At 44.0% G+C, this 25,671-nt stretch overlaps 1 pseudogene; it reads left to right on the top strand.

Annotated features, from left to right (window-relative positions):
- The first annotated feature begins 8,635 nt into the window (after positions 1-8,635).
- The window catches only part of LOC144752665 (uncharacterized), a 147,962-nt pseudogene continuing 130,926 nt past the window's right edge, over positions 8,636-25,671 (top strand).

The following is a 25,671-nucleotide window of genomic DNA, read 5'->3' as shown; positions in this document are numbered from 1 at the left end:
TTGGTCGTGATGGTTCCACATGCAGTGGATACTCTGTTAAATAGAACAAAGACTCAGCACCTTACTAGTGCGTGGTTGTCGGGTTATGAGTTGACGCTTTTGGCTAGTCATGTGCACATCAAGCAGTGTAATGTATTGAATCCAGCAACATTGTTGCCGATTTCTGTAGATACAGATGGTCAGGAACAGCATGATTGTTTTTTGAGGACGGAAGAGGAGACGAAGGGTAGAGTCGACCTGAAATACACTCCTCTTTCGGATCCTGATGGTACGCTATGGGTTGATGGGTCATGCTACAAGCTCCCGAATGGTGATACGACTGCAGCATATGTGTACGATCGTTGAAGCTGGACGTATCCCACAAAATTCAGCCCAAGCAGCAGAGTTGATTGCACTGACGGGCTGGACTGTTCCCATGAGGCACAGGGTCAAGGCTGATTTGCATATGGCCATGTCTGACCTGGGGTGGTGTGGAGTGCAAAAAAATATGGATTTAGGCCCAGATCCTTGTACTGGGATGAATGTATAACATTGTTCTACATTCTGTCCATCAACTATGTTTTTTGCAATTTTCACCCCGAGTGGGCTGGGTATGCTCAGACGTGAGTCCCAGGCTCTCCACGCCACTGGAGTCAAGCTATCCAGGCTGATGAAGGCTGATAGTCAGAAACCGGTCCTTGGATGCTTGATTCTGGTCTGGGAAAGACATGGCTTGGTAGTTCGGACTGGACTGTTCCCATGAGGCACAGGGTCAGAGCTGATTTGCATATAGCCAGTGTCTAACCCAGGGTGGTGTGGAGTGCAAAAAAACGATGGATTTAGGCCCAGATCCTTGTACTGGGATGAATGTATGACATTGTTCTACATTCTGTCCATCAACTATGTTTTTTGCAATTTTCCCCCGAGTGGGATGGGTATGCTCAGACGTGAGTCCCAGGCTCTCCACACCACTGGAGTCAAGCTATCCAGGCTGATGAAGGCTGATAGCCAGAAACCGGTCCTTGGATGCTTGATTCCGGTCTGGGAAAGACATGGCTTGGTAGTTCGGACTGGACTGTTCCCATGAGGCACAGGGTCAGAGCTGATTTGCATATAGCCAGTGTCTAACCCAGGGTGGTGTGGAGTGCAAAAAACGATGGATTTAGGCCCAGATCCTTGTACTGGGATGAATGTATGACATTGTTCTACATTCTGTCCATCAACTATGTTTTTTGCAATCATAAAGTTTTACTGCACACAAATATGCCTTATCCTACTCTCACCTGTATCTGCTCCTTTCTTTATGGTCTATTTGTGATTGGGTTGTGGCCTTTTTTATTATGGGTTTGTTCAACCTGTCTAAAGAAGAATGTTTGGTTTGACCGATGATTGATCATGGGCTGGGCAACTGAAAAGTGGGTTTTACCTGCATGCGATACCTCTGGTGCGGATACATGTGATTGGACAGTTTGTAAATGTTAGGTATTTGTCTGGAATGTGATTTTTTGCATAAAAAGGGATGACTTGCTTTGTAAAATTGAGCAATCTCCTGAGAACTCATACCATGATGATTTCTAGGACTTCTGTTGCTGGCTACAGCCAATAAATTTGATCTTTGACGCCACTCAGAAGTATCCCGTGTCTCTGTATTCTAAGACAGGTGAACCCGAAGACTTTGGGCGTGCCTCTGGCGCCGCTAGGTTCTAAAACCCGGTTCTTCAGTGAGAGGGCCTTTTTTACCTGTGTCACTGGAGTAAGGCCTACAGGCTAACACATGAAATGTTCTACTGCTGTGTGCTTAACTTGGCATACATCAGACTATTATGTAGTGCTATGCAGTGTGTGTGTGTGTGTTATATGCATGTGTTGGGTGTATGCATGCCTATGAATTGTACAATACATGAAAGATTCAGTGCAGTGCAGTATATCTATTTTATATGGATGTGCTGTGCATGTGTGCCTGTGAATGGTACGATACATGGTAGATTTTGGGTTCCATTTTGGGAGTCCCAGGACTGACCGGCAGAGCATGACAAAGTAAAGGAATCCCACCAGGCAGATTTGTGGATTGCTGAATTACTATGAGATGGGTGGGACTGACTGGAGGAAGGGAGAGTCAGGCTCCTCAGTATACTTCAAAGGGTGATCCTTGATTCAGAGAGAGGTCGCTGTAAACTGTCTGGGCACATTTCAAGAGGGAGATGGGACTAATAAAAGAATCTTGAAGAGTTGGGATGGGGCCCCGGGGTAACGTTTTGATGTCACTGTGGCTGGTTATCCAGGTGTAAACCTCTATTCACTCTCATGCCCTGTGTTGTGGGGCTATCAGAGTTGGAGTCCCTCTTGCTGTGACAGACTGCTTTCTGGAGAAAGGACAGGGCAAAGGAAGCAGACCCACAACATAAACTTCAAAGACTCATACCCTAAATCACATTTGGTATATTTGAAATAATCTATAAGAAAGGAAGCTCAAGACCCCCAGAATTGTCAATTGTCAGTCTGCCAGACAGGCTGTTGCAAGGAAGAGAAGCTCTGAGAGACTTCTTCCTCTGACCAGGACTGGAGGCTAAGGCCTGCCCATACACCTGCTGGGTAAGATGACACCAAACAGTAAAGCCAAGACCATCAACCTCTGGAGCCTGGAGCACCAGTCCCTGACTGCTTGCCAAGACCAGTATGCCCTGTGAGGAAGAGGAGAGTGCTAAAGAGTGTGAGCTACAGTGAGAGATCGTGGGGTTTGGATCGCTGAAGTAAAGTGTGAGGGAACAGCTGTTGCTCCAATCAGGTCACAGCCTGTGTGACCTGATTGCCCAAACATGGGTCCCTTTCTCACTTTTATAAAACAAGAAGAGTCCATAAAGTTATGGGTTGACGATGTCCCTACTGTGGTTGGGAGCACGTCTGATGTTTTTAGGTACCCCTCACACACCAACAGGCCCCTTGGTGTCATGCTTCATCATCGGGGTCATCGTATCCCTCTACGGGATACGGCGTGCTGCGACCAGCGAGTACGCGGGAGCACTCTTATGGCTATGTGTGGTGTATAGTGAGGGTTGTTTTTATCATATAGTGAGTGAGTGTGGTGGTGGGGTTGGGAAAGTGATTGGAAATTAAAAAGGACCTGACTCGTGGGTAGGCTCAAAAAACTTTAATGGTTCCCCGAGTTGGTACTATTAAAAAGATATCAGAGGAAGAGCGTAGTATTATGTGCGCTGCCTCTTGGTGTGTGTCAACATGTTTCGATGTAAGAACATCTTCTTCAGGACAGGGTTACACAAAATCCCCACCTTACTCACGTTTTTCTAATTTGTGTATATACAAAAAAGTGATATTTATTAGTGAAGGTCTATTATTGTGCCTAAACTTTTAGCCGCTATTTTGCAGACCTGTAGAGAGAAAGGATAAAAAAAAATTCTGGTAGTCCTTGCTTTCAAAAAAGACCATGGGTTAAATACATCCGTGGTATTGGTCATGCAAAAAAAGTGCGGTCTTCAATATGTTGAAAAATAATCATGGCACGAATTGTTTACTCTACACAACTATTTTTAACGTGCCTATTGTGAAAAATACTATTTCAAAAGTATTCGAAAAATATTCGAAAAAAGAGGACACATACAAAACGAACACACATACAACATAAAGCACACACTCTAGATTATGGCCATGTTTGGTGCCACCTGTACTTTCCAGTGGTGGTAAGGTAACTGTGCTGTAAACAGTAAAACGGCTGAAACATACTGTAAAAATGGGAGTTCATTGCTCCATGAGACCGTGTCTAACGTAGGGGTTACCCGGGCTTCCTTGCTGCCTGTGAAACAGGAAAAGTGGACAAGATATATACATCCCGCTGTTTATATTTTTTGGTACTTACAATGCCGTCTGGAAATGTCCGTTTCATTCAATTACTCACGGGTCTATGAGGAGAATCCCTCTTCGCTGCCCCTTACGCCGGCTCCGCTGTGTCTAAGAGTGTGTCTTAGACGGGCCCTTTTATGTGCTGGGTACACGCCCAGGTTTTTCTTAATTAGCGGCCGGTGTGCAGGTATTTAGTCAATTAGCCGCCGGACAGCCCATATTTGGTCCACCGGTGATCTGCCTGTTAATTGGTGAGAGGCAATGCGGTTGTCTTACGCGCTTGCGCATGGTAGTGGCCTTCCCCGTGTATAACGTGAGAGTGCGTCTCTGTTTCGCGCATGCGCATCACAACAAAACGGGACGAGTTGTTGTTTCTGTTGCTTAGTGAAACTTTGTGTGTATAACGTGAGAGTCCGTCACCGTTTCGCGCCTGCGCATCGCCTCAAAAACGGGATGAGTTGTTTTTGAGTGAAACTTTGTCATTATACCAAAAACTTCCATTCGTTTCTCTAATTTTCTATATATTAATGGGGCAGGAGTGCTGGCAGTGGGACTTTTGTGTTAAAGCATCCCGGCCCCTGTTATTCATGCTGCTCTGTGCATGCTCGCCACATCGAGCTCATGTTCCTTCTTTTCTATGTATTAGGCAAGCAAGATGGCTGGTGACCTATTACAGCACGGTCCCATGGTGGATATAACACTAGATGTGTATATTTAGAGGTATCTTAATGTAAACTCAGATTCTTAATTGCCCCCATGGTATGTCATCGTTGAGGCCTGATATATGGGTCCCCAAATGGAACACCCAACGTTGCTCCTTCTCAAAAAGGCCATGTTCAGAGGGCAATTGTTCAATTATGGTCCAGTGGATGTCATTGACACAGTGTCCCATCTCCAGGAAGTGGTTGGCCATTTTGGTGGTGCTTTTCTTGCACTGTATATTGCTCTTATGTTCATTGAGTCTTGTTTTTATTGCTCTTGTTGTCATGCCAATGTATTCCAGAAGGCAGGGGCACGTAATCATGTAGACAACGTTTTTGCTGTTGCAGTTTGTCAACCTTCTCTGCTCCCATTTCGTGCCATTGGTGAAGGTAAGTTGTTTACTCCTTTTTGTCAGGTGACAGCTGGCACAGTTGCCACATGGGAAATGACCCTGTGTCCCATGCACAGAAGGTTGGTGTTGCGGAGAAATTCTGGGGCGTGTATGTACAAGGATGTCCTTAAGGTTCTTCCCGCGTCTGTGGGAGAACATTGGTTTTTCTATCTCCAACTCACCGCAATTCAGGATGCGCCAATGCTTGTTCACTATTTTTGACACCTCATTCGAATGGGTGTTGTATGTGGTGATACATATTGGCCTGGTTTGTTTCTCACTGGTTACCACCTTGTTTTCAAGGAGAGCCTCTCTGTTGTTGTTCTTGGCTCTCTTCATTGCTGTGTTGATTACTCTGTCCGGGTACTTCCTAGCTTGCAGTTTCATCTTTAGGTCCTTGGCCTGTGATTTGTAGCTGTCCATTTGTGTGCAATTCCTCCTGAGCCTCAGGAACTGACCATAGGGGAGGTTCATCCGGAGGTGTCGCGGATGAAAACTGTCATACTGAAGTAGACAATTCCTGGCCGTGGGTTTAAAATGTGTAGTAGTTTCCAACCCTCCATTCCGATGGTAGATGTTGAGGTCAAGAAAAACCAGTTCCTCTTTAGAAACTGAATGGGTGAATTTCAGGAAGCGATCTTGGGTGTTAAGCCATTCCATGAAACTGGTCACTGTCTCTATGTCGCCTTCCCAGATGATGAAAATGTCATCGATGTATCGCTTCCAGGTGAGTATATTGCCTCTGTAGGGGTTCCGTGGAGTCAGGATTTTGTTGGTTTCCATATGGTGCACATACAACCCCGCCAGACTCGGCGCAAATGTGCTCCCCATGCTCGTGCCATGGCTTTGGAGGTATATGGTGCCATTAAACTCGAAAAAGTTCTTAGTCAGAGCTAGTGCAATGCACTCCATTACCACTCCTCTTGGAGTTTGGTACCGCCAGCTTGCATTGTACAGAACTTCCTCAATTATGGCCAGGGTTTCGTCATGGGGGAGGCTGGTGTACAAGCTCTCCACATCCAGGCTGAGTAGTAGTTGGTGGTTTGGATCAAATGGTAGGTCTTGGAGTAATTGTAAGACAGCTTTTGTATCTTTCAGATAGGTGTCTGTGGCCTGGATTAGAGGTCGTAAGAATGCGTCTGAGAATTTCGAGAGTGGTTCGAGGATTGAACCGATACCCGAGACAATGGGTCTCCCGGGTGGGTTGTCTATGTTTTTGTGGATTTTGGGTATGCAGTAAAACTGGGGTGTCTGTGGATGGCTCTGTATTAAGAATTCAGATTCTTTTTTGGACAGCCAGTCATGTGTCACAGCCTCTTCAATCATTCCACCAATGGTTCTACTTAGGGATTCGGTAGGGTCTTGTGCAAGTACAGTGTAATTGCGTCTGTCTGATAGGAGTCTCAGGCATTCCTGGTTGTATGCCTCTGTTGTTAGCATGACAATCGCTCCGCCCTTATCGGCGGGTTTTATGGTTATGGCCTGGTTTTTGGTCAATTCACGTATTGCCAATTGTTCCTCTTTGCTGGTATTATGGAAAACTGGTCGTACTGTGGAATTCAAATTCTTCAGGTCGTTCATTACCGCCTTTTCGAAGGTTAATACTTCGATGGGTAGCAGGGCATCAGGTGGTGTAAAAGATGATAAGGGTCTCAAACCCGTGTCTGTCTCTGGGATACTTTCTTTGTCCTTAAAGAAAACCTGCAACTTAATTTTGCGTAGAAATTCTTGTAATTCCGCGTGTAGTTTGAAAGAATCCAATTTGTTAGTGGGGACGAAACTCAGTCCTTTGTTCAGTACTGCCCTTTGTGTTGTTGTCAGTTCCCATGGTGTAATGTTCACTACTAGGTCCCTCTGGAACTGGTTGAGGGGTTCGATAGTGCCCCTGTCATGCTCCTCGTGTTCACCCTCGGGTCCTCTTGGTTTGGGTCTTGCCACATCACTGTGTTGCCTTTTCTGTTTCGCCCTCTGTTGGTGCCCCGGCGGGTGCCTAAAAAAGGCTGATTGCTGTAAAAGTTTGGGTCATACTCAGGCATCCATGGCTGGTACATCGGACCGAACGGGCCTTGACCATAGTTGAATGGCGGGAAAGGTGTTGGTGCTGTGAAAGGAGGCTGGAACGGTTGTGCCTGATAACCCCGCCAACCTCTCTGTCTCGGATAGGTTTGGCCTTGACGTCTTTGGTACCCTCTTTGCCGCTGGTTGTTGCGGGTGCTTGAGCTAGAGGAACTGCTGTCTGAGCCATCGCTATCATGGTCACTGTTGGCGTTGCTTTTATTGTAGTCGTCTTTTGTGTATGGGTAGGCTGTCTCCGGAGTGAAGCGATCTTTGTCTTTACCCAGTTTCTTGAATTTGCTTTGTTTTAGTGTGGCCTCGAAATCTGCCATTTGTTGGTTCAGTTCTTCCAGCCTTTTTTTGAGTTCTGCTGGTTTAATGTCCGATGTACCAGCCATGGATGCCTGAGTATGACCCAAACTTTTACAGCAATCAGCCTTTTTTAGGCACCCGCCGGGGCACCAACAGAGGGCGAAACAGAAAAGGCAACACAGTGATGTGGCAAGACCCAAACCAAGAGGACCCGAGGGTGAACACGAGGAGCATGACAGGGGCACTATCGAACCCCTCAGCCAGTTCCAGAGGGACCTAGTAGTGAACATTACACCATGGGAACTGACAACAACACAAAGGGCAGTACTGAACAAAGGACTGAGTTTCGTCCCCACTAACAAATTGGATTCTTTCAAACTACACGCGGAATTACAAGAATTTCTACGCAAAATTAAGTTGCAGGTTTTCTTTAAGGACAAAGAAAGTATCCCAGAGACAGACACGGGTTTGAGACCCTTATCATCTTTTACACCACCTGATGCCCTGCTACCCATCGAAGTATTAACCTTCGAAAAGGCGGTAATGAACGACCTGAAGAATTTGAATTCCACAGTACGACCAGTTTTCCATAATACCAGCAAAGAGGAACAATTGGCAATACGTGAATTGACCAAAAACCAGGCCATAACCATAAAACCCGCCGATAAGGGCGGAGCGATTGTCATGCTAACAACAGAGGCATACAACCAGGAATGCCTGAGACTCCTATCAGACAGACGCAATTACACTGTACTTGCACAAGACCCTACCGAATCCCTAAGGAGAACCATTGGTGGAATGATTGAAGAGGCTGTGACACATGACTGGCTGTCCAAAAAAGAATCTGAATTCTTAATACAGAGCCATCCACGGACACCCCAGTTTTACTGCATACCCAAAATCCACAAAAACATAGACAACCCACCCGGGAGACCCATTGTCTCGGGTATCGGTTCAATCCTCGAACCACTCTCGAAATTCTCAGACGCATTCTTACGACCTCTAATCCAGGCCACAGACACCTATCTGAAAGATACAAAAGCTGTCTTACAATTACTCCAAGACCTACCATTTGATCCAAACCACCAACTACTACTCAGCCTGGATGTGGAGAGCTTGTACACCAGCCTCCCCCATGACGAAACCCTGGCCATAATTGAGGAAGTTCTGTACAATGCAAGCTGGCGGTACCAAACTCCAAGAGGAGTGGTAATGGAGTGCATTGCACTAGCTCTGACTAAGAACTTTTTCGAGTTTAATGGCACCATATACCTCCAAAGCCATGGCACGAGCATGGGGAGCACATTTGCGCCGAGTCTGGCGGGGTTGTATGTGCACCATATGGAAACCAACAAAATCCTGACTCCACGGAACCCCTACAGAGGCAATATACTCACCTGGAAGCGATACATCGATGACATTTTCATCATCTGGGAAGGCGACATAGAGACAGTGACCAGTTTCATGGAATGGCTTAACACCCAAGATCGCTTCCTGAAATTCACCCATTCAGTTTCTAAAGAGGAACTGGTTTTTCTTGACCTCAACATCTACCATCGGAATGGAGGGTTGGAAACTACTACACATTTTAAACCCACGGCCAGGAATTGTCTACTTCAGTATGACAGTTTTCATCCGCGACACCTCCGGATGAACCTCCCCTATGGTCAGTTCCTGAGGCTCAGGAGGAATTGCACACAAATGGACAGCTACAAATCACAGGCCAAGGACCTAAAGATGAAACTGCAAGCTAGGAAGTACCCGGACAGAGTAATCAACACAGCAATGAAGAGAGCCAAGAACAACAACAGAGAGGCTCTCCTTGAAAACAAGGTGGTAACCAGTGAGAAACAAACCAGGCCAATATGTATCACCACATACAACACCCATTCGAATGAGGTGTCAAAAATAGTGAACAAGCATTGGCGCATCCTGAATTGCGGTGAGTTGGAGATAGAAAAACCAATGTTCTCCCACAGACGCGGGAAGAACCCTTAAGGACATCCTTGTACATACACGCCCCAGAATTTCTCCGCAACACCAACCTTCTGTGCATGGGACACAGGGTCATTTCCCATGTGGCAACTGTGCCAGCTGTCACCTGACAAAAAGGAGTAAACAACTTACCTTCACCAATGGCACGAAATGGGAGCAGAGAAGGTTGACAAACTGCAACAGCAAAAACGTTGTCTACATGATTACGTGCCCCTGCCGTCTGGAATACATTGGCATGACAACAAGAGCAATAAAAACAAGACTCAATGAACATAAGAGCAATATACGGTGCAAGAAAAGCACCACCAAAATGGCCAACCACTTCCTGGAGATGGGACACTGTGTCAATGACATCCACTGGACCATAATTGAACAATTGCCCTCTGAACATGGCCTTTTTGAGAAGGAGCAACGTTGGGTGTTCCGTTTGGGGACCCATATATCAGGCCTCAACGATGACATACCATGGGGGCAATTAAGAATCTGAGTTTACATTAAGATACCTCTAAATATACACATCTAGTGTTATATCCACCATGGGACCGTGCTGTAATAGGTCACCAGCCATCTTGCTTGCCTAATACATAGAAAAGAAGGAACATGAGCTCGATGTGGCGAGCATGCACAGAGCAGCATGAATAACAGGGGCCGGGATGCTTTAACACAAAAGTCCCACTGCCAGCACTCCTGCCCCATTAATATATAGAAAATTAGAGAAACGAATGGAAGTTTTTGGTATAATGACAAAGTTTCACTCAAAAACAACTCATCCCGTTTTTGAGGCGATGCGCAGGCGCGAAACGGTGACGGACTCTCACGTTATACACACAAAGTTTCACTAAGCAACAGAAACAACAACTCGTCCCGTTTTGTTGTGATGCGCATGCGCGAAACAGAGACGCACTCTCAGGTTATACACGGGGAAGGCCACTACCATGCGCATGCGCGTAAGACAACCGCATTGCCTCTCACCAATTAACAGGCAGATCACCGGCGGACCAAATATGGGCTGTCCGGCGGCTAATTGACTAAATACCTGCACACCGGCCGCTAATTAAGAAAAACCTGGGCGTGTACCCAGCACATAAAAGGGCCCGTCTAAGACACACTCTTAGACACAGCGGAGCCGGCGTAAGGGGCAGCGAAGAGGGATTCTCCTCATAGACCCGTGAGTAATTGAATGAAACGGACATTTCCAGACGGCATTGTAAGTACCAAAAAATATAAACAGCAGGATGTATATATCTTGTCCACTTTTCCTGTTTCACAGGCAGCAAGGAAGCCCGGGTAACCCCTACGTTAGACACGGTCTCATGGAGCAATGAACTCCCATTTTTACAGTATGTTTCAGCCGTTTTACTGTTTACAGCACAGTTACCTTACCACCACTGGAAAGTACAGGTGGCACCAAACATGGCCATAATCTAGAGTGTGTGCTTTATGTTGTATGTGTGTTCGTTTTGTATGTGTCCTCTTTTTTCGAATATTTTTCGAATACTTTTGAAATAGTATTTTTCACAATAGGCACGTTAAAAATAGTTGTGTAGAGTAAACACTTCGTGCCATGATTATTTTTCAACATATTGAAGACCGCACTTTTTTTGCATGACCAATACCACGGATGTATTTAACCCATGGTCTTTTTTGAAAGCAAGGACTACCAGAATTTTTTTTTATCCTTTCTCTCTACAGGTCTGCAAAATAGCGGCTAAAAGTTTAGGTACAATAATAGACCTTCACTAATAAATATCACTTTTTTGTATATACACAAATTAGAAAAACGTGAGTAAGGTGGGGATTTTGTGTAACCCTGTCCTGAAGAAGATGTTCTTACATCGAAACATGTTGAAACACACCAAGAGGCAGCGCACATAATACTACGCTCTTCCTCTGATATCTTTTTAATAGTACCAACTCGGGGAACCATTAAAGTTTTTTGAGCCTACCCACGAGTCAGGTCCTTTTTAATTTCCAATCACTTTCCCAACCCCACCACCACACTCACTCACTATATGATAAAAACAACCCTCACTATACACCACACATAGCCATAAGAGTGCTCCCGCGTACTCGCTGGTCGCAGCACGCCGTATCCCGTAGAGGGATATGATGACCCCGATGATGAAGCATGACACCAAGGGGCCTGTTGGTGTGTGAGGGGTACCTAAAAACATCAGACGTGCTCCCAACCACAGTAGGGACATCGTCAACCCATAACTTTATGGATTCTTCTTGTTTTATAAACGTCACCTAGGGAGAACGAATCCATATCTCTCTCTCTCCTTCCTTTGTTAAATATCCCCTTTCTCACTTTGCCACTGGATTCAAGCTAGCCTAGCTGATGACAGCTGATTAGCCAGAAACCGGTCCCAGGATGCTTGATTCCGGTCCAGGGAAGACATGGCTTGGCAATTTGGGCTGGACTTTTCACATGAAGAACAGGGTCAGACTGATTTGCATATGGCCATGTCTGAACTGGGGTGGAGGAGTGAGTTAAAGAATAATGATGGATTAAACCCAGATCAGTTCACTGGGGGTGAGTGCTTGCAATGTTCAACACTCCGTCATCATCCCCTTTGGTTTTGCCTTGTTCTCCCTACGTTGGCAGGGTATGTCCCAGACGTGGGTCCCTTGCTCACTTTGCCACTGGATTCAAGTTAGCCTGGCTGGTGACAGCTGATTAGCCAGAAACTGGTCCCAGGATGCTTGTTTCCGGTGCAGGAAAGACATGGCTTGGCAGTTCGGGCTGGACTGTTCCATTGAGGCACAGGGTCAGACTGATTTGCATATGGCCATGTCTGAACTGGGGTGGCGAGTGATCTAAAGACTGATGATGGATTAAACCCAGATCAGTTCACTGGGGGTGAGTGCTTGCAATGTTCAACACTCCGCCCATCATCCCCTTTGGTTTTGCTTTGTTCTCCCTGAGTTGGCAGGGTATGCCCAGACGTGGGTCCCTTGCTCACGTTGCCACTGGATTAAAGCTAGCCTGGCTGATGATGGCTGATTATCCAGAAACCAGTCCCAGGATGCTTGTTTCCGGTCCAGGGAAGACATGGCTTGGCAGTTTGGGCTGGAGTGTTCCTATGAGGCACAGGGTCAGACTGATTTGCATATGGCCATGTCTGAACTGGGGTGGCGGAGTGAGCTAAAGAATGATGATGGATTAAAGCCAGATCAGTTGACTAGGGGTGAGTGCTTGCAATATCCAACACTCCGTCCATCATCCCCTTTGGTTTTGTGAAGAAGATTACTGGCATGCCAATCAGGGAGTAACCCATGTGTGTAGTGAAGTTGGCAGCCCCTGATATAAGGAAAAATAGGATACATTTTGTGCAAACACACACAGAGTTAAGGCCTGCAACTTCTATGCAGAAGGTCCAAGTTAAAAGCAGCTTTAGGCCTCAGTAGAAATACAGGCCCAGGCCTCTGCACGAGAAATAGGTCAGAAAATGCATGTTACAGGGACAATGAGTTTAGCTGAACTTACCAGGTCACACAGTTTGTTGAAAGGTCAGGAAATGGCCTGCAGTCACAAAGATTAGCTACTGCACGAAGCGTAGATCATAACTTCTTCCAGACTCAGGAAACCAGTAGTGTTTTAAATACAAAAACTACAAGCCCATCTGCTAGCGAGACTGAGCTGGAAGGTGTCAATCATGTCTTTTGCAACCAAGTTACTAATGCTTGCACACATAGATTAAGCACGCGCACAGGATAGACTGGCCCAGATTCGAACATTGCCACTGCTCATAAGTCGCTTCAGTTGAAAACCACATGTCACACTTACCTGATGCTAGGCATGATGGATGAAACCAGAGATCAGATAAGCATGGCCAAAAAGCGTTAGGGAAAAATAAAACCACTTGCTTTACAGGAAAACAGATGTCTGTAAAAAGTTGCTAATAACATATGAGAACAGGAAAACTACAGAGGAGATTTCTGCCAATATGAGATGCTAGGGCCATGTGGCCCATATCTATATGTGTTTTGTTTTCAGGAAATTCATGTAACTGCTGATTTTAATCCTATGCTTGTAACTTTTTTCTCTTGCGGTTTTACAGTGTATAAGCCACTGCTTTTGAACTGTTCGTTGGACATCAGATTCCAGTCTCTGCTGAGCCTGGCAGATCTCCCCAGCTGATTAATGCATTAAACCATATTGTATTGTCAATCTGCTCCTGTGTTATTCTTACAGAGATCTTTTCTCTTCATCATTGTGGCAAGCTGAGCCAGGACATCCAATTCTTCTTGCCTCCTGCCACACCCTGGGCACCATCTCTCCTTATGGAGATGGTTTTGTGCAACTACAGGAAGGTAAGAAGACACCGGTTAGAAAGGTCTTCCCATTTCTCTGGGACAGGTGGGGCGTGGGAGTTGCCATTCTTCAAAGGTGAGAACAGTGCGAATGTTGTCCCTTATACTTTACAGGTAGCATGTTGACAGTATAATGTGTCTTATGGTATTCTTTTTTTATTAATGTTTATATGTGGGAAAATGCATGCATGATTGTGCACTGACACAATAACAAGGACTAGAGCTCCGGTGGTAAGTCCGATAAATACTAGAGGACCTGGCTAAAAGGGCCAGAAGTGGTCAGGAATGAGTAGGACTTGAAGCTGGACAGCTAGCGTACCTTCTGACATTGTGGCAAAGAAACAGGTGAGAAAACCTGTTGTTCATTGGAACTTTATTCTGAGTAAGAACAGAACAATACAAGTCATCTCAGACTTTAAGTTTGAAAGTCACAGTTTGTAGTTACAGGCAGTGAAGTATATCCTCCTTGTGAGTTCGGGAGAAGCAACCAGCTGCAGCAGCAGCAGTAGTAGTAGTTTTTGCCCTAGTATAGTAGTAGTTTTGCCCTAGTAGGATCAGATAACACTTTCATGTCAGGGGTTTGTGAGCACCTAGGTATTGATTATACATCACCACTGGGTCTCCTAACAACATACATTGATGTGACAGTAAAACGCCTGTCAGATAATTAATAAGATCAGTCCCAAAGGATTAAACACAAAGACAGTGTCCTCCACATTACAGTGATTAAGAGTAGTGTACAGCAACCTCATGAACCCCACAACAAATACTGATGCTATCAATTATTATCTCTATATTCAAACTTTAGAGCCTCCAGATTGGAGCCTAGAAGTACTATCAAATAGTAAAGATGAGGACCTAAATAGCTATTTTCAATGTACACATACCATAGAAGAAGTAACACATAGACTTGGTAGGAACGTCCTTAATTTTCTTGCAGTTGATTCTGAACAGAACCTTTCCACTCTTAAGGTATTGGAATTGGTTTTGAATTCTACAATACCTATTGCAGTGGTTCACCCCACTGTGAGACACCCCCCAGAAGGCCCCCCAAGAAATTAACCTATCACCTATATGAGTAGCAAGGAGACTAGCCTGAATTAAATCTACCATAATACCCATTAGGTAGATAAGGGTATCAGGTGGAAAGTATAATAGAACTGAAAATAAGTAATACCATTAGGAAGAGTGAATACTTATAACAGGGACAAGTTAGACCCAAAACTAAGACTAAACAGGGGCCAAGTGCACCTCATAAATAATGGAGACACCTTTAGAACACATGGTTAAGGTGTTCCCTGGTGACAAGGACAAAATAGAGAAATATTGTAAGGAGTGGCATAAGGCAACATCAAAATTTGAACATGCATGTCCTGAAAGGGGCTCATTTGATAACCGAGAGGCACAAACAAGTTTAAACATTTGAAAGGTACAGGGCATGTATATAATGCAGGCTAATACATTAAAGACACCTCCCCACCTCTTCACATCTGCCTGCTTTAGGATATCCAGATCCTGAGTGTAGCCTACCATCAGAATCATCTTCCAAACACAGTGAGTATGTCCTGCTAACTCCACGCCCAAGAATGGCTAGCACACCTTGGGAGATGTCAGGGGGAGACAACAATAAATATGTAGGAGCAGTGGATGCTACCTTAGCACTTCATTTAGTAGATGAAACTGCACCTATCAAGAAAGATAAAAGTGAAGTTCAACACCCAAAATTAGATTCAAAGGACACACAGAGAAGAGGTGTTATTAGGAAAACAGTCAGCAGTCCAAGGAATTTAAGCCCCGAGAGTGAGAGGAGGACAGAAAATGTAGCCTTTCCACCAAAAATACCTCCTGCAGAACGCTAGAGGCTGATAGAGGAGGGTGGCGATAAGTAGGTCAAGAAGACGGACAGATGGACACAAGAACAACCTGGGAAAAAGAGGAGGTGCCCTTGTGGCATCGGAGGACACTAGACAGGTCACAGATGATGGAACACCAAAGCTCGGAGGACTTCCTCCGTGCACATAACCTCTTAGGTGAAGAAGACATGAGGTCAGACAGATCTTACAAAGGATCAGATGGGGCATTAGATGATGTTACAGAGCATGTTAAAAGAATGTCCATCATTAACGAATATAATAGAGAACAGTCACAATTTACCTGTGAGACAGAAGACACCAACAGGGGTGCTAAGGCCTTACAGAGGAGACAGCAAGAGATAGACAGATTGAGATTTGATGGAATGCATGCACACACTTATGAGAAGTAGGGGACATTTAACATGACGTGAAGAATGACATTGAGAAAAGACACAGCACGCCTACTCCCTGTGTGCCCAGGCAGTGACCTGACACCCAATGAAATAGTGACCCAACAAAAACAGAGTTGGTAAAATGTTGTCCCTTTTACTGATGATCTAGCAGGTTGGAAAGAAGGACTAGCACCACAAATGACACCATGGCCACAAGATAGTTCTTTTGAGCCACGAGACATTGCAAATGCGGAGATGTGTATCCTTCACAGCATAGGGGATCCTGACTGGGATTATCCTTACAGGAAGGACAGCCTGAGAATATGGCAAAGATATGCCAGACAGTATGACTCACGTCACCCTACTGGACATAGGGACACGGTCCTGTCACAACTGCCCTTAATATTTAAAGGTTCAGGGTCACTCCAATACATACCATGGCCCCAGATGGACAAAGAAAATCTTTAAAAAACAGCTGCCAACACTTGCTGCAGGTGCCGGGAAGTGGATAGCTGCTTTTGAAAAACACACAGCAGAGATACCCCTTGCAATAGGCACATCAAAAGTTTATTAAGCTCCCTTATAGGAAATGAAACAGATGCACTGTTCATAAAAGCAGGAGTAAAGGACGTAACATTGACTAATTGAAAATGTGATGAGGCACACTTCAACAAAGTAAGGGGAGTTGTTTGGACACAACTAAGACAAATGTACCCCGATAGGCCAGATATTGGATCTCTCATGGCACAGACAATGCAGCGAGATGAAGACCCAGCACAATTCCTAAGCAGAACAAAAGAGAAATGGACACAGGAGGTAGGGGAGAGATGAGGAGTGACTGGACAAAATGCAATCCTGTTTCATAACATATTGAAGAAGGGATTACTAGCTGAAGTGCAGGACAAACTAGGCAACATAGTAGCCTTAGAAGCCAAATCATGGACTGAGATACAGGCTCACATAATACATTATTGTAAAAGGAGACAGGACAAGGAAAAGAGTGAGAAGGATAAAATTGAGAAAGCAGCAGCTAAATTAGTGCAACAGAAACTAGCACAGAGGACAGAGGGAGGAACTGCAACTGCGGCTTCCCAGATGGGCACAGTGTCTTTGGACGTGCCACCTGTAAACACCACTTCCCAATCTCAGCAATATGCCCCCAGATTTATTAGCAGGAATGGGCAAGGAGGGCAAGGAAGGTTTGGCAAATAGGCAAAACACATTCAGGGGCAGGCAAACATGCCACTACTGAAACATGCCAGGACATTTCGTTAGAGAATGTAGGACCAAAAAGAACAATGAACAGGCAGGGGTAATATATGGCCAACAAATGGTACCACTTGGCCGCACTGTGGCACAGCCTGCCCTGAGCCTCCAAGTGATATATCTTCCAGGGTGCACAGTGAAGATATTGAGTCTTTTATTTTGATATACAGAAATATCGAGTTGTAAATATCGACAGTTGGAAATATCGATGTTCTGTATATCGAAGTAAAAAGACTCGATTTCACATAGTTTTTGAAATATCGAGGTAAGTAATGTCGGAATAAAAAATATCAAAATGTAAAAATATCGTTTTAGAATGTTTTTTGTGTTATTTTGTAGTTAGTGTTAAGTTTCAATTTTTTTATATATATATATATATATATACATATACACATAATAATGTTTTATTTTTAATATTGTTTTAGGAGCGGGATGTTGGGTTTATAGGGGATAAGGGTGGGGAGTGTTTTAAAATATTTACATGTAAATAATAAAAATGTCAAATTTAATTAGGAAATTAATTTATTACATTTCGAATTTCAAAATAAATTTTATGAACGGGATATTGGGTTTAAAGGGGATAAGGGTGGGGAGTGTTTTAAAATATTTATATTTCATTAATAAAAATGTCACATTTAATTAGGAAATTAATTTATTAAATTTTGACTTTCAAATTAAATTTTAGGAGCGGGAGGTTGGGTTTATACGGGTAAGGGTGGGTAGTGTTTTAAAATATTTATATTTAATCAATAAAAATGTCAAATTTATTTAGGAAATTAATTTATTAAATTTTGAATTTCAAATTAAATTTTAGGAGCGGGATGTTGGGTTTATAGGGGATAAGGATGGGTAGTGTTTTAAAATATGTATATTTAATTAATACAAATTTCAAATATATTTAGGAAATTAATTTATTAAATTTCGAATTTCAAATTACATTTTAGGAGCGGAATGTTGGTATTATAGGGGATAAGCGTGGGGAGTTCTTTAAAATATTTAAATTAAATTAAATTAATTTAAAATTAAATATAAAATATGAAATAATTTTTTTAATTCTCCAAATTTAAAATACATTTTAGGAGTGGGATGTTGAGTCTATAGTGGATAAGGGTGGTGAGTATTTAGAATATTTATTTATATACAAATATTCTTATTAATATTATTCATTTTTATAATTTAAATTTACTATAATTTGAAATTATTTAGGTTTAGATTTTAGCTCATACTCAATTTATTTTAGTTTGGAGTGGGAATAGTCAATTAGTTAGGTTAAGTGTCCAGCACCTACCCCAATTTAATTTAGACTGGAGTGGGAATAGTACATTAATTAGGTTAAGTGTCCAGCACCTACCCCAATTTAATTTAGACTGGAGTGGGAATAGTACATTAATTAGGTTAAGTGTCCAGCACCTATCCCAATTCAATTTAGACTGGAGTGGGAATAGTACATTTATTAGGCTCAGTGTCCAGCACCTACCCCAATTTAATTTAGATTGGAGTGGGAATAGTAAATTAATTAGGTTAAGTGTCCAGCACCTACCCCAATTTAATTTAGACTGGAGTGGTAAAAGTACATTAATTTAAGTCAGTGTCCAGCACCTACCCAATTTAATTTAGACTGGAGTGGGAATAGTAAATCAATTAGGTTAAGTGTCCAGCACCTACCACAATTTAATTTAGACTGGAGTGGGAATAGTAAATTAATTAGGCTCAGTGTCCAGCACCTAACCCATTTTAATTTAGATTGGAGTGGGAATAGTAAATTAATTAGGCTCAGTGTCCAGCACCTACCCCAGTTTAATTTAGATTGGAGTGGGAATAGTACATTAATTAGGTTGTGTCCAGCACCTACCGCACTTTAATTTAGACTGGGTTGGGAATAGCAAATTAATTTAAGTCAGTGTCCAGCACCTACCCCAAATTAATTTAGACTGGAGTGGGAAGAGTAAATTAATTAGGCTCAGTGTCCAGCACCTAGCTCAATGTAATTTAGATTGGAGTGGGAATACTAAATTAATTAGGTTAAGTGTCCAGCACCTATCCCATTTTAATTTAGACTGGAGTGGGAATAGTAAATTAATTAGGCTCAGTGTCCAGCACCTGCCCCAATTTACTCAATTTAATTTAGACTGGAGTCTGAATGGTAAATTAATTAGTTTAATTGTCCAGCACCTACCCCAATTTAATTTAGATTGGAGTGGGAATAGTAAATTCATTAGGTTGTGTCCAGCACCAACCCCAATTTAATTTAGACTGGAGTGGGAATAGTAAATTAATTTAAGTCAGTGTCCTGCACCTACCACATTTTAATTTAGACTGGAGCTGGAATAGTAAATGAATTAGGTTAAGAGTACAGCACCTACCCCAATTTAACCCCTCCCATGCTCATGATGAGCTCAGCTCATCATCAGCCACGGTTGCCTTGTGCTCATGCCGAGCTTAGCTCGTCATAACGGCTCCAACGCTCACACACGAGGTTAATTCCCCTGCTGTGCTGAACGTTCCAGACAAACGGGTGTGGCCGTGATGAGCTCAGCTCGTCATGAGCACACGGCCAACATGAGCAGCGGGGCGCTGTGCGCACCCCCGCCCCCCAGCACAGTGGGGGTACCCCAGCGCCCAAGGGGTTAATTTAGACTGGAGTGGGAATCGTAAATTAATTAGGTTCAGTGTCCAGCACCCATCCCAATTTAATTTAGACTGGAGTGAGAATAGTAAATGAATTAGGCACATTGTCCAGCACCTACCTCAATTTAATTTAGACTGGAGTGGGAATAGTACATTAATTAGGTTAAGTGTCCAGCACCTGCCCCAATTTAATTTACATTGGAGTGGAAATAGTAAATTATTTAGGTTACGTGTCCAGCACCTATCCCAAATTATTATAGACTGGAGTGGGAATAGTAAATTAATTTAAGTCAGTGTCCAGCACCTACCCCAATTTAATTTAGACTGGAGTGGGAATAGTAAATTATTTAAGTTAAGTGTCCAGCACCTAACCCAAATTAATATAGACTGGAGTGGGAATAGTAAATTAATGTAAGTTAGTGTACAGAACTGTCATATAGATCTGCTTTGCCTTCACACTGTGTTAAGTTAGTATGAGCTTCTTAGGAGTTTAAACACCATTTTACCTTTCTGCTGCTTCTGCACATGGCACATATTGTTATTAGAGCTTTGAGTCTAGTAGAATATTTTGCTTCACACGAGAATAATATGTTTTGCTATTGTATATTGTGAGGTCTGATCTTCGCACGTTCTAGACATAACATACAAGCAGCTGCGGCCAACTCTGGCTTTAGGCGCGTTTTAATATTGCACTACACAGAGCATGCCACACACTTGATGATGCTTCGCATGCAGAGAGCTGGTGGAAGATGATGTGATCCCTTTCCACTAGGATCAGAGGTATGGGGCCGCCCTTCTAAAACCCAAAGAGACCTTCTTAGATATCAAATAATATACTAGCAAGGGAGGGTAAGATTTCGGTGCTATTTAGCCTTCTTCCCTCTAGCATTTTAACATGCTTTATCCTTTTGTATTCTATGGACTAGTAACTATGCTGATTACTTTGTTTCTTATAATATGTTTGCTTGTATTAGCTAAGATAATGCGCTTGAGAACACTGCATTAGAAATAAACATTTCAAACGTGCACGTGTCTTCATTTACTCCTCGTTCTGGATTGATATGTTGGGATAACGAAAGAGTGTTCATGTGTTCCACGTTACCTGAGGTGTTTTAAGTCCATGTTCTGGGTTGTCTAAACATTGGGAGTTTGTAAGAACCATTGAGACACTGATTGCTAGTCTGGTAGTGGATTTTGGGTACTAAGGTGAGTTTTGGTACACCCTAATTCACTGAGGTTCCAAGTCTCTATGCACAGTTCTGTGTGAGGGCAGGATCCCTGCGACATGGCGCCCAACGTTGGTGGTCTTATTACATGACACTAGAGTAGTGCTTCTATCAGTCCTTAACACCCTACACTATTGTTTCCGGTTAACGGTGGTGTTGGACAATCCTACCTATAGTTACATAGGTCTTTTCAAGCTTGATTCTTTTCAAACGGTTTCCTTTTGAATTACTACCCTGTTGTGTTACGGAGTTTTTCTTGTACCTCTTTCTTCCTGTGTCGCTATGGCCGCTGCCGTTGATATTGCGCAGCATAGTCGGATTGCAGTTCGCAATCATTTGCAGGCTCATGATGTCCCTGTGGAGGGCATGGCTGTGATCATGGTGGTGAGTGCGGAAGTGGCTTACCCATACGAATTTTTTTTATTCTTGGGTGACCTTCCCTGCTGTGAATGCAAATACAAATTTGTTCGACACGTACACTGCGACTGCCATGCCACAGGAATATGTTCCAGATAGAACACAGGAAGTTCCGATTAATGCTTGGCAGCACCGTGTTTGATTTAATGGTGCCCTACCCCACTCTTTGTTAGCTCCGAGGTTAGGTCCTTTGTCCAATCCAGGCGCAACTTGGCCTGTTTTGGCTGGATTTACACCGCATCCTCAACAAGGGTCATATCCCCTTGCAGATTTGAGACGACTACATGTAGTCGCAATTAGTGTGATCAGGTCGTTAGTGCAATACATTACCCGCAATCTCCCGGGTGGGGCCCCGGGTGCTGCGGCACTTCCTGCCGGACAGGGCGGAATGCAGCTCAGTCCTGTGATGGTTAACGCTGTAATGGGCAAGCGCCCCCAGAATAGGGATGATTTTCCTTTCTGGCTTGCCGAAAAGTTTGACCAGTTGGAAGCCGTATTTCCTAACAAGACTCCTGGTGAAAAACACAGGATTCTGACAATTAGCATGCCAAAAGACTAGGGGCCAGATGTAGGTGTCAAAATACCGGTCGGAATCGGCCGAAAATACCGATTTCCGGCCGTTTCCGACCGGTATTTTGACATTGGTATGTAGGGGCACTGAAAACTTACAGATTCGGTAATTTTACCGAATCGGTAATTTTACCAAATCGGTATAATTACCGATTCTGTAAACTTACAGAGTCGGTAAATTTTACCGATTCGGTAAATTTACCGCTCGGTAAAATTACCGAATCTGTATTTTCCTATGTAGGTAGCACTTCTAACAGTGCTACAGGGCCTTTAGAATTCGTTATTTACCATGCAATACAATTGCATGGTAAATAACGAATTCCTGTGTACATGCACATCTGTGCATGTACACCTGTGCCATGTGGCACACAGACATGCCCTTAGGGCATGTCTGTGTGCCACATGGCAAACAAGCCAGAAACAGGGGTGCAACAGGGTGTCAAAGTGACACCCTGTCCCCCTTGTAAATTCGGTAATTTTATCGATTCAGTAATTACCGAATCGGTATTTGCTATTGAATCCTATGGGCTTCAAGGCCCATAGGAATCAATGGCAAATACCGATTCGGTAATTACCGAATCGGTAATTACCGAATATTACCGATTCGGTATTTTTACCGAATCATTTACCTACATAGCAATTACCGAATTGTAAATACCGAATCGGTAAAATTTGGTATTTACCATTCGGTAATGTGCTATTACCTACATCTGGGCCTTGCTCCCTGTAGCTGGTGACTGTGAAACTTGGGGTAAGATCTTTGCGGCAGTGTATACGAGGTGTTTCGGCACACCGTCAATGACTGTGCTTCCAACGGTCCTTAAGCGTGTTCAAGATGAGCACGGACCCGAGGCGGCGGTTGAATTGGGTATGCGCCTATGCGGCGCTTTTGACGTAGTTTCCGATCTCGTACTTGCGAATGTCAAGGGAGATGCTGTGAACTTTCAGGTGTCTTATGCTTTACAGGCTGTACCTGATGTCGACAAACCCAACAGTTAACTAGAATTATTGTAGCGGCTTATATGACCGTAGGCCGTAATAGCTTGGGACTCAAGCCTTAATCAACAAAGGAGAAAAAACAACCCCAAAGGCAGAAGTCAGAAACTGACGAACAGCCCAAGGCTAAGAAGCAAAATTGGCCGAAAAAACAACAAAAACAGGGAAAACAGCAACAGCAGAAACAGGAGTCTCGTCCTGCATCTCCAGTGCCTGCACCTGCAGAATGTATTTATGACTTGCGCGATCGGGTGATCATTTTCAGGTTTCTGAACAATGCTCTCCTCGTTCTTTTCAGGAATCATCGACCTCATCGACGATGGTGGATGAGGCGGCAGAGGTCGGGGCGTCCAGCAGGGACTCGACCACCCCGCCCGAAAGACGGTAAAGGCAAGCAGGACGATTCAACACCGAAAAGACCCCAGTTTCAGAAAAAGAAAGTTGCCGCTTTAACAGCGAGATATGCCACAGATAGTGAGAACGCAGCTTCGGAATCAGACATGGGCTCTGACCTTGCTGGACAACGCAGCAGAGATTACCATAGTACGAGAGGCCCTGCGTCCACTACTGAAGGTGACAGCGACTGACCGATATGTTGTTGTGGAGACAGCTGACACTAGAGTAGCTCCCCCTGATAGACTTTATGAAATAGTTCTTTTAATTGAAGGTGACATACAAGGTACCATAAAAGGGGTATTTTGGGAAAATCTTACGACTACCTATGACATTTTGTTAGTGGCGGCTGACTGGCCCCCACCTTTTGTGCTCGCAGCTCCGAGAGGGGAGGAGGTAATCCTCCCTAGTTTCGCGCACACTGTCTCGAAGGAGCATGCACTGAATTTTGCAGAAGAGTGGGCTAAAGCCCTTGCGCCGGCTCTGTACGGTACACACTGTGGTTTGGATAAATTTTCCCCACACCACAAAATTCCCTTACGGTCTATGCCACAGCCTCAACCTCAATATCCCATCAGACGCGAAGCGAAGGCTTCCGATGCGGAAATACTTGAACAATTGGAATATCAAGGTGTAATTGAAACATGTGTGTCACCGATGAATAACCCTCTTTTTACTGTGACCAAGCCTTAAGGATCATATCGTTTGGTATTGGATTACCGGCATTCAAACTCGCATTGCCGTACCTGTGCAGTACAGAATACACACGGCTCTGCCTTAGTGGATTGTCTTGTGCGTAAGCGGTTTAAGACCACGCTTGACATACCCAACGTTTTTTTTGCTCACCATTTGGATGGTCTAAGTTCCCAATGGACCAGTTTTACAAGCGGTGGCGAACAAAAACAATTCAAACGTTTACCAATGGGCTATAAGAATAGTCCTGGCATGTTTGCTGCCCGCATAGTCTCTCTCTTGGAGAGAGTAGACCCAGATGCGTGTTCGTATGTGGATGACATTTATCTCACAGACAACGAACTTTGGGCGCATCTGTGTCGTGTTGACCGCATAATTTGTAGCTTTGCGGACTTCGGTTACAAATTTAACTTTGCAAAGTCTCACATTGCAGAGTACACAGTGTTATTCCTGGGCTACAAGCTCAACAATGAAGGTCGAGGATTGGCTCCTCACTTCTTGGAGAAATGCGCACAACTGCGCGTTCCGTCAACTCTGAAAAAATTACAGTCCTTGCTGGGATTTTTGAATTTTGGGCGTACATACAATCCTGAATATGCCCAGCGTATCAAGCCTTTGTATGCTTTGATACAACCTACTTTTACCAAATCGTGCTGGCTGCCAGAACACTCAGCTATTTTGCAATCTTTGCAGGCTGATCTTTTAGAATCTAAATTCTTACTGACTCGTGATAACCACACCAACCTGGTGATAAGAATCATCCCTGGGTTTCCCTTACCTCACTTTTAACGAAGGAGACACAGTACCTATTGCTTACAAGTCACACTTGTACACATCGGCTGAAATGCGGTTTTCTACTGTGGAAAAAGTTTTGACAGCGGTGCAGATGGCGATTCTTAAGGAACGTGCACTGTCACAGGGAAAACGCATGTCGGTTGTTACCCCGTATCCTGCATTGGAGGCAGTTACGAAAGCCAGTGTACCAAATTCCAAAGCTTTGCACCCTCGGTGGATACAATGGGCTGCATCATTGACGTCTCTGGATGTCACGTTTATTCTTGATGCCTCCTTACAGTCGCGGGAGTTTTTGCAATATGAATTTGTTCAACCTGCACCTTTGGCTATACGGCCTTTGGAGGCTTTCCATTGTATCATATACACTGATGGTTCAGCACAAGTTGTGCATGGGTCTAAACACGCATACGTTTCCGCTTGCGCCATTGTGGTAGGTGCCATGGTGAATGATGAGTTCAAGTCCAGAGTCGTACATGCGCAGACTCTAGGGGACTGCATCGCACAATTGGCAGAGCTTCATGCTCTGATGCTTGCATTGGAGTACGCTGATCCTGGTGTGACAACTCTTATTGTGAGTGATTCTTACTACTGTGTCCAGTCTTACAATGAGAACCTCTTCTTTTGGATTCAGAATGATTTTTGTGATTCCAAGGGTAGCACAATAAAACATAAAATGATCTGGGTCCGAGTGGCTGAGCTTAAAGAGCAGTTGCCACTCGTGTTTGTAACTCACACTTTAGGTCATCAGCGCGTAGGAGTCCACGCTGTTGGCGATTCGTTGGCAGATGAGGCCTCAAAATCAGCAGTATCAGCATATTTAGTTGCAGCAGTTACAC

Source organism: Lissotriton helveticus, chromosome 5_1, assembly GCF_964261635.1.
Source record: "Lissotriton helveticus chromosome 5_1, aLisHel1.1, whole genome shotgun sequence".
In the NCBI taxonomy this organism is placed as follows: domain Eukaryota; kingdom Metazoa; phylum Chordata; class Amphibia; order Caudata; family Salamandridae; genus Lissotriton; species Lissotriton helveticus.
Note: the sequence above shows the minus strand (reverse complement) of the source record. Positions and strands in the feature narration are given on the sequence as shown.